Source organism: Oncorhynchus mykiss, chromosome 7, assembly GCF_013265735.2.
Source record: "Oncorhynchus mykiss isolate Arlee chromosome 7, USDA_OmykA_1.1, whole genome shotgun sequence".
NCBI classification, from domain to species: Eukaryota; Metazoa; Chordata; class Actinopteri; order Salmoniformes; family Salmonidae; genus Oncorhynchus; species Oncorhynchus mykiss.
The window spans coordinates 45,262,362-45,277,295 of record NC_048571.1 but is presented as its reverse complement, the minus strand read 5'-3'; the positions used below and the strand labels follow the sequence as shown (position 1 = coordinate 45,277,295).

Sequence of the window (14,934 nt, the reverse complement as noted above, 5' to 3'; positions counted from 1 at the left end):
ACGGTACCCATCAGATATCCTGCAATTAAGGGATTTCTCTAGGTTCTAACAGAGGTGGGTGTTGTTTGTGATGGGATACTCCAACCATGAACACAAGCATCCTCAAAACAACAGGATTCAAGATGTGCGCCACAGCTAGTTTTCCACACGCATCAGTTGTGGAGTGCATTTATCAAGGCGATCTGCATGGTGAACTGTAGTAATGTCACCGTAACAAAATACACCAGAAAAAATACCCAGTTCCATTTTTTTTGTTAGCCACTTTCAGAGGAATGCATACCAGTAATGAAAAATATGCCACGGCTCTGCAGATGTCAGATTCTAGTATTAACATCGGGTTTTCTGACACATTGACTGGAAGACGAGTTTGAGGGTGAAGACAACAAAATGGCGCTATCTGCCCACAGTTCAATTAAACAACCTCGTACTGTGTACAGTCTGCACATCTGCCAAGCCTCTGAGCTAAATTAGCTTTTGTGCCGCCTCATCAGTGATCCCTCTTGTCCCAGTTGGGATGGCCTTCATTGACCCCAGCGTACTTGACTTTTAATCTAAGGCTTTGAAGCGATGCTTAATGCCTGAGCATAGATCTCCTTGACGGGACAGACGGAGCTACTCAAGACCCACCTGAGCATATAAAGAGCCGACTGTCTAATGTCTAGGAGTATAGGGGTTAAACAAGGGCTAGACACAGCTGGTGAACACACCAGACTGCTCTCCTCTCTCTTGGTCTCTTCTCTGCTCTCAGGGCAGAGTGAGAACAACATGTGCACTGTGATGTGTGCGGCCAATGTTGTTGATGCAGGCTATGCTCCTCTCTGTGTCCTCCTCTCTTGCTTCATTCCAAGTCGCCTGAGGGAACTCTGGTCTGGACCATGTTTCTAATTCCATTACATTGACTTGATAGGATAGATAGACATCTATCTCACACTGGCCAGATGGATAGTAATTGTTGATCGCTGCCTGAAGGAGATAAGAGATGTGTTGTAAATAAAATGGAATTGTAAACATCTTCTCTCACAGAACGATCATTGGAGGATATCTCCATTTTATTTTCTGATTTCCCCGTTATTTTCCGATGTCCCCTTTGTTGTGTGCGTGTCTACTATGAATTAGCTGTATCACATAGAGACCCTCAAGCAAATATCCCAACAATGTCACATTATGAAATATGTTGGATGACAGAGCTATCTGTTTATTACAGCTTCCATTTTATGTATCTCCAGCTCCGACTTTAGTCGATCTTCATGAACTCTGAGAGTCTCCCACAGCCTGCTCCATGGCATTTTAACAAATGGCGTTAAGTGTGAATAAATGTTTGGTTTTGCGCCCCTACAAGTCATGTCCCATTCATGTAATCTGTGGGGACAGAGGTGTGAATGGGTTGGAGCGGCCGAGAGCAGAGGAAGAAGAGGGGAGTAGGCAGTCCCCGGGGCAGTACCCAGGACAATGTCAGGTTTGTCTGGCCTGAGTGAGTGAACACTAAGCTTTTCGGAACTGGCAGCTTGCCCCGGGACCTTCCCTCCCATCGCCCTCGCTTCCAGAGCTGTCTAGCTCCAAGCAGTAAGCGTTTGTGCAAAGTTCATAAGGCTTCCCTCTGTTTGTGTGGCCATAATGGCGGCTTCATCCTGCTGCTGCTCAAAGAGAGGGCTGAGTGCCTTGGAGGGCCTGGCTGGCACTGGGTCTCTCTGGCTCTGCAGAGGAGAGGCGTGTCAGTGTTCTCAGTGTCTGGAGCTGGCAATCTGCTGCTCACATTATCAAGAGGCCAATGTCCTCCGACTGTCCAGTACTTCAGCTCTAAATCCCTGTTTTATACCTGGTGCTAACATGCAGCATTTGTCCTGATCATGTCCACGTTCTGATTGTGCCCACATTTTTAGATGGGTGTAGAAGATTAAAGGACACATTGTGCTCTGATTGTGATCAGATCTTGCTGACCACCTTCGAAGGTGGTCAAGCACACATTGTGTCTGGATATCTTACAAGTGTAGATGGATCTGGACAGTGAAAACATTGAAATCATCATTATGCTGCCTTCTAAAATCATTGACAAGTGGCACCATTGACTTATGGATTCAATATGTAAATATGATTTTGAAATAATAGCTGTCAAATAATTTGCATACAGGAAAGGACCAGGAAATGTGGTCACAATGCAGGCACAGTAGACGGATAAGATACATATTTTAATACAGTGTGTAGACATATTTCTGAAAATTATTGCACAATCATAATGTGGGCAAGATCAGGACAAAGGTCGCAGGTTAGAGCCAGGTATAAACAAGGCTTAAATGGTGACTTTTTAAGGTCGCATCCATCATCTTTGTCTTCTGGAAGTCATAAAAATCACTCATTTTATTTAACTAGGCAAGTCCGTTAAGAACATATTCTTATTTTCATTAACGGACTAGGAACAGTGGGTTAACTGCCTTGTTCGGGGGAAGAACGACAGATTTTTTCCTTGTCAGTTCGGGGATTCGATCTAGCAACCTTTCAGTTACGAGTCCAACGCTCTAACCATTAGGCTACCTGCTGCCCCATTGATATGTGAACTGGTCTTTTAAAAAGTATATTACTTTATACACACTGCTCAAAAAAATAAAGGGAACACTTAATTAAACAACACAATGTCCTGTCCACTTAGGAAGCAACACTGATTGACAATAAATTTCACATGCTGTTGTGCAAATGGAATAGACAACAGGTGGAAATTCTAGGCAATTAGCAAGACACCCCCAATAAAGGAGTGGTTCTGCAGGTGATAACCACAGACCACTTCTCAGTTCCTATGCTTCCTGGCTGATGTTTTGGTCACTTTTGAATGCTGGCGATGCTTTCACTCTAGTGGTAGCATGAGACGGAGTCTACAACCCATACAAGTGGCTCAGGTAGTGCAGCTCATCCAGGATGAGACATCAATGCGAGCTGTGGCAAGAAGGTTTGCTGTGTCTGTCAGCGTAGTGTCCAGAGCATGGAGGCGCTACCAGGAGACAGGCCAGTACATCAGGAGACGTGGAGGAGGCCGTAGGAGGGCAACAACCCAGCAGCAGGACCGCTACCTCCGCCTTTGTGCAAGGAGGAGCAGGAGGAGCACTGCCAGAGCCCTGCAAAATGACCTCCAGCAGGCCACAAATGTGCATGTGTCTGCTCAAACGGTCAGAAACAGACTCCATGAGGGTGGTATGAGGGCCCGACGTCCACAGGTGGGGGTTGTGCTTACAGCCCAACACCGTGCAGGACGTTTGGCATTTGCCAGAGAACACCAAGATTGGCAAATTCGCCCTGTGCTCTTCACAGATGAAAGCAGGTTCACACTGAGCACATGTGACAGACGTGACAGTCTGGAGACGCCGTGGAGAACGTTCTGCTGCCTACAACATCCTCCGGCATGACCGGTTGGCGGTGGGTCAGTCGGTGTGGGGTGGCATTTCTTTGGGGGGCCGCACAGCCCTCCATGTGCTCGCCAGAGGTAGCCTCTGCCATTAGGTACCGAGATGAGATCCTCAGACCCCTTATGCTCATACGGTTGGCCCTGGGTTCCTCCTAATGCAAGACAATGCTAGACCTCATGTGTCTGGAGTGTGTCAGCAGTTCCTGCAAGAGGAAGTCATTGATGCTATGGACTGGCCCGCCCGTTCCCCAGACCTGAATCCAATTGAGCACATCTGGGACATCATGTCTCGCTCCATCCACCAATGTCACGTTGCACTACAGACTGTCCAGGAGTTGGCGGATGCTTTAGTCCAGGTCTGGGAGGAGATCCCTCAGGAGACCATCCGCCACCTCATCAGGAGCATGCCCAGGCATTGTAGGGAGGTCATACAGGCACGTGGAGGCCACACACACCACTGAGCCTCATTTTGACTTGTTTTCAGGACATTACATCAAAGTTGGATCAGCCTGTAGTGTGGTTTTCCACTTTAATTTTGAGTGTGACTCCAAATCCAGACCTACATGGGTTGATAAATTTGATTTCCATTGATAATTTTTGTGTGATGTTGTTGTTAGCACATTCAACTATGTAAAGAAAAAAGTATTTAATACGAATATTTAATTCATTCAGATCTAGGATGTGTTATTTTAGTGTTCCCTTTATTTTTTTGAGCAGTGTATTACTTCATTGATTTCAACAATGTTGTTAGAGAGTAACGTTTCAATTGCACATTTAAAACCAGTGGTATAAAGTACTTCAGTAAAAATACCTTAAAGTACTACTTAACTATTTTTGGGGGGTATCTGTACTTTACGACACTGAACAAAAATACAAATGCAACGTGCAACAATTTAAAAGATTTTACTGAGTTACAGTTCATTTAAGGAAATTAGTCAATTAAAAAAACTCATTATTCCCTAATGTATGGATTGGACATGACTGGGAATACAGATATGCATCTGTTGGTCACAGAAACCTTTCAAAAAAGGTAGGGGCATGGATCAGAAAACCAGTCAGTATCTGGTGTGACCACCATTTGCCTCATGCAGCACGACACATATCCTTCACATCGAGTTGATCAGGCTGTTGATTGTGGCCTGCGGAATGTTGTCCCACTCCTCTTGGCCTGTGCGAAATTGCTGGATATTGGAACATGCTGTCATACACATCGATCCAGAGCAAGTCAAATATTCTCAATGGGTGACATGTCTGGTGAGTATGCAGGCCATGGAAGAACTGGGACATTTTCAGCTTCAAGGAATTGTGTACAGATCCTTGTGACATGGGGCCGTGCATTATCATGCTAAAACATGAGGTGATGGCGGCGGATGAATGGCACGACAATGGGTCTCAGGATCTCGTCACAGTATTGATTGTCATTGATAAAATGCAGTTGTGTTCATGATCCGTAGCTTATGCCTGCCCATACCATAACCCCACCACCACCATGGGGTACTCTGTTTACAACGTTGACATCGCTCGCCCACACGACGCCATACATGCTGTCTGCCATCTACACGCTGTCTGCCATCTGCCCAGTACAGTTAAAACCGGGATTCATCCGTGAAGAGCACACTTCTCCAGCATGCCAGTGGCCACTGAAGGTGAGTATTTGCCCACTGAAGTCATTCACAACGCCAAACTGCAGTCATGTCAAGACCCTGGTGAGGACGACGCAGATGAGCTTCCCTGAGATTGTTTCTGACAGTTTGTACAGACATTCGTTGGTTGTGCAAACCCACAGTTTCATCGGCTGTCCAGGTGGCTGGTCTCAGCCGCATGTGGAGGCCGGATTCACATCCGGGTGGCCGGTTCAACGTACTGCCAAATTCTCTAAAACTACGTTGGAGGTGGCTTATGGTTAGAGAAATTAACATTCAATTATCTAGCAACAACTCTGGTGGACATTCCTGCAGTCAGCATTCCAATTGCACACTCCCTCAAAACCTGAGACATCTGTGGCATTGTGTTGTATGACAAATCTGCACATTTTAGAGTGTCCTTTTATTGTCCCCAGCACAGGGTGCACCTGTGTAATGATCATGCTTTTGAATTGGCTTCTTGATGTGCCACACCTGTCAGGTGGAAGGATTGTAATAGTGCCGTCTGGTTTGCTTAATATAAGCAATTTGAAATGATTCATAATTTTAATACTTAAGTATATATTTGCAATTACATTTACTTTTGATACTTAAGTATATTTAAAACCAAATACTTTTAGACTTTTACTCAAATAGTATTTTACTGGGTGTCTGACTTGAGTCAATTTCTATTAAGGTATCTTTACTTTTACTCAAGTATGCAAATTGGGTACTTTTTTCAATACTGATTTAAAACTACCTTCAAGTTATTAGATTATTTTTTTTAAATTCTAACGCAATGTGAAAAAAATGACATTTCCATAAAACATTTCATATTACAGTGTTCATGTAATTAGTTCAAAGGTTGAAATGAATATTACCTCAGAATGGAATGCACTTATATTAATTAATCATAATTGAATTTCTGGTGAAAATAATATCGCCTCCATGTACGGTACCTTCAGAAAGTATTCAGACCCCTTGGCTTTTTCCACATTTTGTTACGTCAATTCTAAAATTGATTAAATACATTTTTTTCTCATCAATCTACACACAATACCCCATAATGACGAAGTGAAAACAGGTTTTTAGAATTTTTTACAAAGGAAAAAACAAGAACTGAAATATGACATTTACATAAGTATGAAGACACTTCGCTATGAGACTCAAAATTGAGCTCAGGTGCATCCTGTTTCCATTGATCATCCTTGAGATGTTTCTACAACTTGATTGGAGTCCACCTGTGGTAAATTCAATTGATTGAACATGATTTGGAAAGGCACACACCTGTCCATATAAAGTCCCACAGTTGACAGTGCTTGTCAGAGCAAAAACCAAGCCATGAGGTTGAAGGAATTGTCCATAGATCTCCGAGACAGGATTGTGTCAAGGAACAGATTTGGGGAAGGGTACCAAACTATTTCTGCAGCATTGAAGGTCCCTAAGAACACAGTGGCCTCCATCATTCTTAAATGGAAGAAGTTTGGAACCTCCAAGAATCTTCCTAGAGCTGGCCAAACTGAGCAATCGGGGGAGAAGGGCCTTGGGTCAGTGAGGTGACCAAGAACCTGATGGTCCCTCTGACAGAGCTCCAGAGTTCCTCTATGGAGATGGTTGTCCTTCTGGAAGGTTCTACCATCTCTGCAGCACTCCACCAATCAGGCCTTTATGGTAGAGTGACCCGGCGGAAGACACTCCTCAGTAAAAGGCATATGACAGTCCGCTTGGAGTTTTTTTAGAAGGTACCTAAAGGACTCTCAGACCATGAGAAACAAGATTCTCTGGTCTGATGAAAACAAGATCGAACTCTCTGGCCTGAATGCCAAGCGTCACATCTGGAGGAAACCTGGCATCATCCCTACGGTGAAACATGGTGGTGGCAGCATACTGTGGGGATGTTTTCCAGATGCAGGGACTCAGAGACTAGTAAGAATCAAGGGAAAGATGAACAGAGCAAAGTAACGAGAGATCCTTGATGAAAACCTGCTCCAGAGTGCTCAGGACCTCAGACTGGGGCAAAAGGTCACCTTCCAACAGGACAACGATCCTAAGCACACACAGCCAAGACAACGCAGAGGTGGCTTCAGGACAAATCTCTGAATGTCCTTGAGTGGCCCAGCCAGAGCCCGGACTTGAACCCCATCTAACATCTCTGGAGAGACTTGAAAATAACTGTGCAGCGACGCGCCCCATCCAACCTGACAACGCTTCATACCCAAGAAGACTCAAGGCTGTAATTGCTGCCAAAGGTTCTTCAACAAAGTACTGAGTGAAAGGGTCTGAATACTTATGTAAATGTAATATTGAACTTTTTTATTTTTAATAAATTAGCCAACATTTCTTAACCTGTTTTTGCTTTGTCGTCATGGGGTATTGTTTTTCGATTGATGAGGAACTTTAAAAATGTTTTTTAAAAATATTTTAGAATAAGGCTGTAATGTAACAAAATGCGGAAAAAGTAAACGGGTCTGAATACTTTTAATTTAATTTAATAATTAATATATTTATAGTGTATTGATCACATATCAAAGCATACATTTATCTAATGTCTCCATTCAAAGGTATACAATCTAATTTCCACCATTTCCCAACTGTCAGCAAATATGAAGCACAAGTGATAATAACCTTGCATGGGCCTGCACAAATAGCGCTCCGCCTAAAAAGGCCCGTTTTTTATTTTGCAGTTTTCAGCAAATTCAAGCATGACCCTCTGCCCCTCCCCCTTTTAATATTCTCCCTTTCTCCTTGTTAAAGCCCAAGTCTCAGACCTGGATCCACACCATACATCATCCAGACTGTGCCGCTCCCTTCCCCCCGTGTCATGGGAGACAGGCTGTGCTGTTGTTGGGCTATGGAGGGCTCTTATCGGCAGTCTCAGCACTCTCTCTCTGCTCTGCTCTCTGCTTCTTCCCCACAGGTCACACAGGCCCCCATCTGTGGAGTCTTGGAATGATGTCTGTGCTCACCAATCTGTCAATCAAGGTTTCTAAACCAGTCGCTCAAACAAATCCCAGTTTTCATTCCACAGGTTCATTGGTTCTTCTGGTCAAACAAACAAAACATAATCTTCAAACAGATTATTATGCTTCCTTTGCCCGGGTGGGTAAAGTTAAGAGCAGACCTGGGCACAGATGTACTGTAGGCATACTGTAGCCTCGTGTTCTGTAATACCGAGAGACAATCGCCACCAGCATTATAAGAAATAAGGAGATTGTCCCTGCCTACAAAGAGGATTGGTCCCTGAGATCTAACACTCAAAGGCTGATCTCTACCCTGCTGCTCCCACCTGTGCTCTTGCATGCATTCTGTAAAACATGTGTGCTTAACTCTTGAAAACGACACTTTAAGCAAAGTTTCAGGTGAAGAAAATATATTGCTGGTCAGGACGCTAAGGGAGGGGGGGGGGGGTGATGGAAGATGCATTCCTCCCCTTTTCCTCCTCCGTCTTTTGTACACAGCCAGTGAATGGCCTTTAGATCGTGCTTTGTGAGAATGATTGTCAGTGGCTTAATGAGCTTCTTTGCCAAGCTAGAGGCTTTGGTAACATATGCGTCCCAGTGCCTCTCTCACTCCGTCCCCAGCTTGTGTGACAGGATCTGGTGCGGGTGGGACGCCTCTAGAGCAGTCCCCGGGATCTTGACAGATAATTTACTGTTCTGTGCTCTGTTTTTCCCCTTTTGGATTGGATTGCCTGCAGAGGGAACGGTTGTTCTTATGTATCTCGCGGGGGACCAGCGCAGAGAATGAAGTTAAGTCTTGTAAGTGATGTCTTGTCTTGGGGTGTTTCTGTAGCTGCCTGTTAAATGTTTTGGTTTTTGCATGTGTGTTGAGGTGCACCGGGACGATCTCTACCTCAAAGAGAGGAGAGACGCAACCTTGTCGATGTTCATGTATTGGACTGAGCTGTCTCAGTAGTTCCTTGTGGGTATCTCTTGTTGTCATACAATGAATATGGTAATATTGAGGTTATTCTGTTTCGAAAGAAAGGAGAAATGTCTGGGCAAAAGAATACAGTAACTAAATTTGGCATAATTTTGATTCTCTGGATATATACAATTTTAGGACAGCCTGATAGGATTGTGAACTGTGTACGTCAGTACAAGAGGCTGTGTGATAACATTATACCAAGTTTGAACGAACATGTTTAGCCAGGAGTATCATACTGCCCTTAAAATATCTCCATATAGTGGGGGAATCTGTAGCATTATCTAAGTCTTTTAATCTTTCATCTCTAACACTGAACCCCTACCCCCCCCCCCCCCCCCCCCCACACACACACACACACACTCACACACCACACACACCACACACACACACACACACACACACCATAACACCACAAATTGATCGAAATGCTCAGGACTCATTTCCGACTGCTGTGTCAAACAGTTCGCCCTGCGAACGCTGTCCAGATGTCCTGCTGTAGAGCGTAGGAAATACAAAATAGATTGCATACAGCATTTTACTGGTAAATCACAGATCGGAGGCAGGAATTTCAATGTGGAGAAAATGGACCTTAGGGGATAGGAAAAAGGGTAACAACCAGCCTGTGGGAATTCAATATGCTATTCTGTATCTGCGCTGGGGGAATCAGACTTTCCTGGTGTTGGACGGAAGTAAATTGCTTTGGGGTTTGATGGAAGAGGGGATTTGGGATATAAGGCCCATCCATCATGTCCGGCTGTGGCACAGTTTCATCCTGGGAAATAGCCATCATCAGTCAGATGGAGTGAATGAACGGGGCGAGGACTTCGCTGCGTTAGTTCACACAAAATAATGTCCCTGTCCCCGCAGTCCAGGCTGTGAATCCATAACGCTCCTCTCCTGGCGACTCGGTGAGGATCACAGACTAATGTGATGATCGTCCTGGGCATGGGGCGCCCATCTGTGACTCGGGACTTCAAAGAGACTAGAGCTGAGAGTAAAAAAGTTGAAGCGCTTGGCTTCTCACCATTCTGCGGACAGTTAGACACAGGAGCAATTTACAGTGCCTGAAACGTGACACATTGAGATATTCTGTCTGGCATTACTCTGCTGCCTCGACGCTGTGACAGCTTCAACCCTTGAACTCTCAGATTTGCACTTCATTTATAAACCAGTTATAGTAAGCCATTGTGTGACACGGCCCGTTGCTCACTTCCCAGTCACATTTGCTTCCAATTACAGTGATGTGTTTTTCAACAAAGAAATTATACACAAGCGGCTAGCCCGTACATGTAGTTAAAATCTCACCATATTTTTAAATGAAGAATAATGGTGAAATGATTGGGAGAGAATACAGCAATATTTGCACTGAAACAGTTTTTGTTCCTGCTGTGCCTTAATGTGCTCAGCAGGCCTCCATATTTCGCTGAGACAAACAGAGCTTTCAGCAGCGAGCAGAATGGAGTTTCACGATGGAACAACTCATTAGAGAAGGAGAAAAACCTTCACCTCTCTTTTACTCATGAAAGACACTAATCGCTCAGCAAAGATTAAATAGACAGGTGAGGAAATGCAGAGACAAAAAGGAACCTTGAAGTGATATAAAACAAAGCTGATGTTTTGGCTATCCTTTTCCTTAATATGTATGATCAGATAGCCCATATTTTGCCAATGGAAGATGCTACAGACACAACGTGTACAGTACACCAGTATTTTACTCCAAGATTTTCATTGCTGGTTAAAAAGCGATGCCTGTGCCCTAGAGGTCATAGGTCGTATGGTGTCAACCGGGGATGTGTCCCACACTGTCCCTGGTCACGACAGTTTATATGGAGTCAGTAAGGTCATTTGTCATTTCTCCACTTGGGACAGAGGTCAGCGACCCTGCAGTACATCTCAGAAAGCACTCCATATCCACATTGGTCGAAATCCCTATAGCCTCGTTCCCTCACCCCTCTATGCTTCATGAGTGGACAGACTCCTGCAATATTAATGGTGTGGTAATTGAACTGTTCACTCTCTTGCATGCATGGTAAAGCAGAGTGAAATTGAGCCAAATCTCAATTAGGCAAGGTTATTATTTAATATTGGTCTGACTTCCTAATCTCATTAAGGGCCTTGTTTATGTTTTCCTCCTGCTGCTGAAGATGTATTAATGAATGAACTCCTCTGACCCACAAGCATGGAGAGGAATCTGAATCTTGTCTCTGCCTCTGTTCACCAGAAGTCAGAATGGAACCCATTGCAAATTAACAGCAAATATGATTACATTACAGTAAGTTATGGCATTCAAATAAAAGTGCTTTTTATGATATTCCAGTGGGTCCACTGTAGTAGTTAATTATAATGTTGTTTTTTTTGTAGAGTTTTAACAAGATGTGTGTGTGTGTCTAGGGCAATTTTTCACACATAACATAATTGTTCAATGTACCCCTAGTTCATCAGTAAAGAACTGTATCCTTATGTTGTTTTTTTTGGTCTAGAACCAGTCTCAAGTCATTTGTAAACTAAATAAGAAATTGACTTTGCAAAAACAGAAAGGAAAGAAAATGAAAAATAAATCATTACTGGCAACAGAAATGCAGGCTAATTGCTGTTTTTAATGTTCATCGATTCTCCCAATGTTGTAATTGTACTTTGGTGATTAACTGGTATTCAGTGCTGAGGCATTACCAGGAGTGTGTGTGGAGTGTGGTGGTACTGTCTTCCTGCACTGAAGCTCTTTAGTGAGGAGAGTATTTTAATCCAGTTTGACAAGACGAGGATCTGCTTAATTCCATTATAGGCTTTGCATCACATCAAACTACAGTAGGCCTGTAGACACAGACACTCTCCTGCCTGTCTTACCTGTCGTACTGCAGAGTCTGTAGATACTCTCCTGTCTGTCGTACAGCAGAGTTTTGCATGTGAAGGAGGCAGACTGCAGACAACAGAGCGGCAAGAGGTTAAACAACATGGCATATTTTAATGGCAGCAGTTAAGGACACCTCACAGTCCTTCAAAAGAGCTTCACCATTTTCCTTTAGCCCAAATGCTTTGTCTATATCTTGATAATAATCTATAATAATGTATCTTGATAATGGCTCATCTAGAAAATCGTTGTTATAAAGCCATTGAGGAAATAGTGAATTATACAGTATATCAACAGACCCTTGACTTTGGCGTGTAAGTCAAGGTTAGGATTCCATGCCAGCCCAGATGGAGGAACTAGGAGACTGAAGGGATAGAAAGCATGCCAACCAGAACACTGTGCCAGTAACATCTCCTTATGAAGAGAGACATGGGTGTCTTTGATTCAGCCTGGAGCCTGAATGATGAGGATGGGGCTTCTCAATCAAATGAACCAGCAGGTAGAGCGAGCATGGAGCAGGCGCGACATCCCTCTCTGCCTGCCTCTTACATTTCCTCTGTTATCAGTCTTGTGCCTGGTGCTCGTTTTGAATGAGAAATGGTTTTTGCACGTCTTGGCCGGTAGCCCACTGTAAATGATGGAGAGCGGTGTGAGAGCAGCACTCTACAGTATCAGTCAATCCGAGTTGAGTTTAAGGCACTGCTGTAGATTGTCCCCTGTCCCTCTCCCTCCACCCCGGCACAGCTTCTGTGTCCTCTGAGCCTCGGCTAAGAGAGGTCAGAGTTCATTTTGGCCTTCCCACTGTGAGTAGCTTTTAACCACCCGCCAGCTTCGTCAGTCTCAGACTCCCATCTATTTCTGCCGGAGGAGAGGATTAAGAACAGCCGGCGGTCTTCGAGCAGGCTCGCCTCGGGCCCACTCAACGGATTCATCTAGCCTGTAGCTTATACTGTATGCTGGGTTAGAGCAAGACATCTCCGTCTCCCACCAGTTTCGCCTGTATGTTTTATGGACATCCCTCAACCAGATGGACGAGTTGGATCAGACTAAATGCTCAACGAGGGGGGAGAACAAAATCAGATGGCAAGTGATCAAGCACAGTTTGAACGGAACATAATCCATCTAAGTTGTGTTAGGTTGATGAAGGCCCTGAGAGGAACACATTGTCTTGGAGGGATTGTGAAAAAAGCTCCCCCTTAAACTCACCAAACCTACGGTGAAAGCGCTGGCCAATTAGCACAGCACAGCATCCTACTTTCTGATTATAATCTGTAATTTGCAGCATAAATCAGTGTGTGGGAAAAGAGTGAAATGGGTGCAGCAAATCAAGCCTGAGGCATTTTTCCAGTCCCGACTCATGGATCATAACAAAGCCATGTCAATCTGAGGTTGGAGGAAAAGTCAATGGCCTAGTATTGTGATTAAGAGGGGTGGGTGTATTGCACACTGTTGTCTGTGGCTCTGCCGGTGACTTCAGTCACTTCACTGGGTCAGAATAACCAGGATGGAGTCAGAGGCCCCAGACAGAGTTAATACCATTAGCATGAGGCATGGGGAGAGAGGTCAGGGTTCGTGTCCATCTGAAAACAGAGCCTCACAAAGAAATTAATGAAATCGACTCTCACTCCTTGGTCAATTATTCAATTTCTTCTCATGAACTGCCATTTGACCTCTGTGTTTCCTATTGAAGTTGGTAATTGAGGGAAAATATTTCTTTTTTTAAGGAAAATGAAGAGCAGTGTTTTCAGTCGGTATGATTTGAAAAGACACCAGTAAAAAGCCAGCTGTTTGTGAAAACTGCCAGGCCTGTTGGAGCGTGGCTGTCTCTTAGGTCTGGTTCTCTCCATCCTGCTCAAAGAAAGAGCTTAACACACACAGATTCCCTCTCCCAATACAAATCCCTTTTTTGGCATTAACTGGAAGCTCCATCATCAACACGAGAAGAGACACCAGTTCCAACCAGTTGTAATTACTGGATTTGTATGCTTGTGATGAGAAGTGTTCAGCTAGTTTCATTGTGGGGACTCCCCGAAGACCCATGAGCATTATCATTTGGCAATTTCCGTTGTAGTGGGTGATTTATTGCTTATTTTATTCATGTGGTCTGGTCTATGCTACCCTGCATTGAACTAATTGGAGTCCTGACTAGAATGACCCAATGAGCTGGGTCACTGCCAACATGAGGGAGGCAAATGAACGGACACCCCAGAGATTCTACTACAGAACAGAGGCTGGTGGACAACAATGCCGCCGAGGTGGACATTCCTGCAGAGAGCTCTTCCCCCACAATCCTTTGCTCTAGTCATACCGTACAGTGCGCCTTATGATCCAAGCCACTGGCCTGTCAGGTGGAGGATGACCTGTGCCCTCGGACCGTGTGACCAACTGCTTATCAGAACTGCTTATTATTCAGTGTGTAGAGTGGTAAATGTGTGTAGAAAAATACTGTTGCTGTTCTTTGGAAGAGGACTATTGCTATGTCTGAGGACCACGTGTGCAGCGTTCCTAGATCGACAGGGTGTCGTTGTGTCTTTTTGAATATTCAGGGAGGAGCCCAGAGACACCGAACAGGAACGATGCAGCAGGTTTTTTTTCTTAATGATGGAAATCTTGCGCTCCATTGTGGAATGAATTCATAATTTTCACTTTGAAATGTGGAAACATCTGCCGTGTATTAATATAACCACAGGCAGCCACACATATATATATATATATATATATATATATATATATATATATATATATATATATATATATATATATATATATATATATATATATATATATATATATATATTATTTAAACTCTTGTTCTATTGCGCATGAAATTGTCCTGCCTGTTGTACTGCCAAGCCAACACACTCCAACAGACAATAAACAAGAAAACAATTTATGTCTCAAGGGAACAGTGTGATATAGAGCTTTCATATGTAGATTTTTTGTTTAAGCCCAGAATGTGGTCCCTGCTGATGCGAGTGACTGCTGTGCCGGAAACGTGTGTTGTGCCTGGCTAAGCATCTCTCTGTCACCGGGGGTTCTCTCCCTGCGTTGTGTTGCGTTGTGTGGGATTGCCTGACTGTCTGCTGTGCCTGACGCGTGGGTGGATCTGGATTCATGGGAGGCCTCTCTTATTCCTTCTCTCTCTC

General features: G+C 44.1%; 1 protein-coding gene across 9 annotated transcripts in view; it reads left to right on the top strand.

Annotated features, from left to right (window-relative positions):
• The window catches only part of chl1b (cell adhesion molecule L1-like b), a 76,105-nt gene that overhangs the window by 35,682 nt on the left and 25,489 nt on the right, over positions 1–14,934 (top strand). Inside the window, exon 1 of one of the 9 annotated variants that reach the window (XM_036983336.1) lies at positions 8,544–8,771. The exons of the other annotated variants lie outside the window; for them this stretch is intronic. The gene's annotated coding sequence lies outside the window, so the exon portion shown is untranslated. Of the gene's footprint in view, positions 1–8,543; positions 8,772–14,934 lie in introns of those variants that run through there. 9 annotated transcript variants of the gene reach the window in all.